Raw genomic sequence first — 4606 nt, forward strand, 5'->3', positions numbered from 1 at the left:
TGAATGCCGCCGCCATGAAGCAGCGCGCCGGGGCGAGGGGTCGAGCAGCGGCGCCGACTGTGTCAAGGAGGAGAAGCAGGAGGACGACGCCGGCGATGACTACGCCCTGCTCAGCGCCTACTTCGGCCCGTAGTTTAGGATTTTTTCCGTCCATTTTATTCTTGTAAAAAACGTCTAAATTTCGCCGAATATGTCGTGTTTGTTGAAATTTGGCCATGTTTGCTGAAATTTGGCCGAACTGTGGGGACGTCTGGGGCCCGACCTGGGGGCGACGGCTAGGGACGTGCTCGCCCCCATGCCGAAAAACGCCGGCTCGCCCCCAAGCGGCGATTTTCGGCGCGTCTTGGGGGCGCAACGGCTAGAGATGCTCTAAGCCTCGCGTGGGTTTCCTGGTGTGTGTTTGATCGGGTTTGATCGACCAGCGAGCGTGCCTCTGGCGCAACGCTTGGGCTGGCACGCTGGCACGAAACGCTTCCCTTTCTTAGAGCATCTCCAGCCGTTCGGGGCGATCGGGTACCCAGCCACCGCCCTAGGTCACCCCACGCGCAGTTGTTTTAAAACCATACTCGGCCAAACACGACACCGAATTCGGTGAAATTTAGGTCCATTGCAATTTTTACATATTGAAAATCACATAATAAAAAAACCACTTCTAATGCGCCGCCGTGCCGCCTACAAGCCGAAGAGCTTGCTGAAGGCGCAGTAGTCACCGCCATCGTCGTCGTCACCCTCCTTCTACACGCTACCGCCGTCCTTGCTGCACCCCTGCCCTGGGTCGCCTTGGCGGACTGGTTTGGTTGGCAGCGGCGCCTCATCGTTGTTGTCCTCGAGGACGATAACGCTGCCCTCGCCGCGACCGCGATGCCGAGCGGCGATCTCCTCGAGGGCGCGGTGCTGACGCTCCATCTCCAGCCAGATGTAGTCCTCGCACGCCCATTTGATGGCGGCCTCGGTGGCGGCGGCCGTGTCCTCGTGCTCGCTCTTCACAGCGACGAGGCCTGGCTCCGTCTCCGACTGGACGAGGCGGGAGGAGGAGTGAGCAAAGGTGCCACAGCCGCCCTCGTTGATGACGAGGGTGCCGCCGCGGGTGCGCCGCCCGAGCGGCTTCTCAACAGACTCAGGCTTGACGTTGACTAGTGCTGGCGAATCGGAGCGGGAGAAGGAGGAGGAAGAGGAACCGCCCGCCATGCGCCTTGGCAACCAAGGGCCACCACTCCGGGAGGGGGTGGGGGAGGGGCGCGTCGCCGCACTGGGCCGCCCATGAGGAATCTCAATGGAAGGCTGACCAGTGGCAGTCTTGGCATTGATTCCTCGCGGGAAAATGAGGCGATGAGGAAGACGAGACGCGGCTGGTCGCTGACTCAGCGGGTCCACAGGGCTTTCGCGCCAAAATCGATTCCCCCGGTGCCCCCGGGCGCCTCCCAGCGCGCCGGGTTCGGCCTGGATCCGCCGGTGCCAAATTCGGGCCTAACCGGCGAAAATTGGGTGCCTGGGGGCGCGACTGGCCCATTTTTTTAGCGCCAGCGATAAATAGGGCCTTGGGGGGCTGTTGGGGGGTGGGGGTGGGGTGGCGTGGAGATGCTCTTAGATTGGGTATGAATTATTGTCTACAAGAGCGTACATCTGATTTCCAATAATTACAAACATGTTAGTAGGACACATTCAAAAATATGTATTTAAAGTACTCATTGTCGTCGGATACCACAACTGAATGGATCCTGTATGACAGCGACATATGAATGTGAGAGAAAACAATGCAAGTAATGCATATATAGCAACCATATATATCTACCACATTCATTTTAGTTTTTCTCCCCAGACAGAACTACTACTAACTGAATATGAGATTTCAAATCATATTTCACAATAAATAGCTGATGTTGAACAAGAAAATTCCATACTATGCAAAAACACAAATAAGAAGAATTGACTAATTGTTCACAAAAAATTTGCAAATACACATGGTGAAGTCATCCATGCAACTACTGACTCCGTTAGCAGGTGAAGTAGCTTCCTCGACACAAAATTAGTAAAACGGGAGTACATACATACTCTGTCCATCTACTAATACATGGCCAGTTCACCTTTTTATGTCTAATTTTGATCATTATTTTTACCAACAAAATGTGAGTTATATGCCAATAGTATACCACTGGATGCACATTTGAAAGAACTTTTTGATAATATATTTTTTATGACGTACAACCCGTATTTTCTTCACCAAAATCATAATTCAAAGTTTGACACGAAAAGCAAAATGACCTTGTATGTAAAAATAGAGGAACTATATATTCCGCAATTCATGTCTCCAATTCAGTAGTTGCTCTCTCCGTTTGGCACACCTGGCTCGATTGATTCCACTATAACAAACACTTAGCTCGCACCCAAATTAAGTCCCGCAATCTATGTTTCCAATTAAACCAAGTATTTCTATTGCTCTTTCAGGAATAATTTAGATTAATGCCTCACCCTATTCTTATTAATTCAGTAGACGGCTTGTTGATGCACCAGATAAGGACATATATAAATTGGTCGAATTTAGTGTAAGAAAGCAAGGTGAAAATATTTGACATGTTCTTTTAGGGGAAGAATATTTTAACAAGTGAACAAAAAATGAAGGGAGACTATAGGATTTCTATGCAGCCGCGTCAGGCCCCTGGGTTGGAGGGAGCAGCTGAAGCGTGTCTGGCCTCCATCCACCCCTTACATGCGGTGTCCATGGATAAAATACTCTCTCTCTCTCTCCCTCTCTCTCTCTTACCTAGTAGTGGCCTGGTGCTGTGGCTAGCCCATATTGCTCCCGATGTGTTGGTTTAGTGTCCGACAGACAAAAAGGCAGAAGCGCGGGTGAAGGACTAGTCGGGCGATGTAGCAAACTATTCTTAACGTGACGGGCAGAAAAATCAGAGAAACATACCATCCTTTATTAGTAGATATAGATAGAAGATAGATAGATAGGAATATAATAGAAGATAGAAGAAGTACACTACTTGAAAATTCAAAACTAATTGCATAACATTGTTATTGTTCACAGACCAAGAATTATAGCCTTTTATAGAAAACAAAATTTTATGAAATAGCAAACCATAAATGAAGCACGCAAATCAAATGTTGCCCACGCACTTTGCTTGTTCCCTAAAAAATGCAAAAGACATAAGACTACCCGTACTGCAAACACAGAGAAAATAGCCAACCTAAACAATTTGGGGTATCAAATGTTGTTTTACAAGGTGCCATTCAATTGCTAAACAAAATATGGTACTACTATATTCTAATTCTAATCTTGGGCGGAGGAAAGGCTCTTATCCAGATATACAAAAGCCCGGGATGCCTTGCAGGGGACCGGTCTTGCCGCTGTCGAGGGAGGAGCGCACGCACCCTTGGGAACCGACCTTTCTCTAGATAGTGCAAATCCGTCACGCTCCCAGGGACTCGCCACACTCTTGGGAAGCCAAACCTCGAGAATAACATCAGCCCATAAGGAAGAAACGTCTAGGCCAACGCTAAATATAATGTGATGATTGGACATGTAGAAACAAGAAGGGAGACGGCGATGAAGGTATGGCCGTGAACAATAGTACCGATCGCCACATATATTCCGCCCACGAAGACGAAGATCATAAACAGGGCCGCACCAAAGAGGGTTGCCACTCCAGCAGAAAGGATGAAAAACCGTGTCCCTCGGTCTGTGAAGGAAAACCCAGCGAGCGTGGCGCAAGATATGGCTATGGTTGACAAGCCAAAGGCCACAACATCGGACATCACGAATACATGGTAAGCAATCCACTTTGCTTTAGAGGCATCCACCTTATTGTACAAGTCTGTCACACTGAAAGGCGCCGCGAATGCTGTCATCAACATAAGTACCGCACAGACAGCCACCAGCCCAGCGGACTTGCCAATCGTTTCAGATTCCTTTTCCTTATCAACTTCTCCCACATCTCCAGCCCTTCCAAAGGCACCGTAATCAGCTTCGGCAAATAAGTGGGTGTGCACAATCCAATCCCGGGGACCCTGCAGAGGGCATGGATGAACATAATGAATGATATACCAGCTTACACAAAATCAGAATTAATAGTGTACTAAAAAACAGGATTAAGTGCATCTACAAAGGGACCCTCAAAGCACACATGTATATGCCCGCACTGTTTTTGTCATCCAATAGGACCCTAAAATGTTCGCACACTAGTCCACATGTTCAGTTTTCAGTATGATGAAAGCAAACTTCCTGGAGCTTTGCGGGAGTCCGGATATCTGCATGTCCGAACAAAGATAACCATACGGTCCTCCGCCATCCTCTCCCCCCCCCCCCATACAATCGCCACATTTGAAAGAACTTTTTGATAATATATTTTTTATGACGTACAACCCGTATTTTCTTCACCAAAATCATAAGTCAAAGTTTGACACGAAAAGCAAAATGACCTTGTATGTAAAAATAGAGGAACTATATATTGCGCAATTTATGTCTCCAATTCAGTAGTTGCTCTCTCCGTTTGGCACACCTGGCTCGATTGATTCCACTATAACAAACACTTAGCTCGCACCCAAATTAAGTCCCGCAATTTATGTTTCCAATTAAACCAAGTATTTCTATTGCTCTTTC

The sequence above is a fragment of the Triticum urartu genome, chromosome 2A (genome assembly GCF_056163025.1).
Source record: "Triticum urartu cultivar PI428250 chromosome 2A, HENAU_Tu73, whole genome shotgun sequence".
NCBI lineage: Eukaryota > Viridiplantae > Streptophyta > Magnoliopsida > Poales > Poaceae > Triticum > Triticum urartu.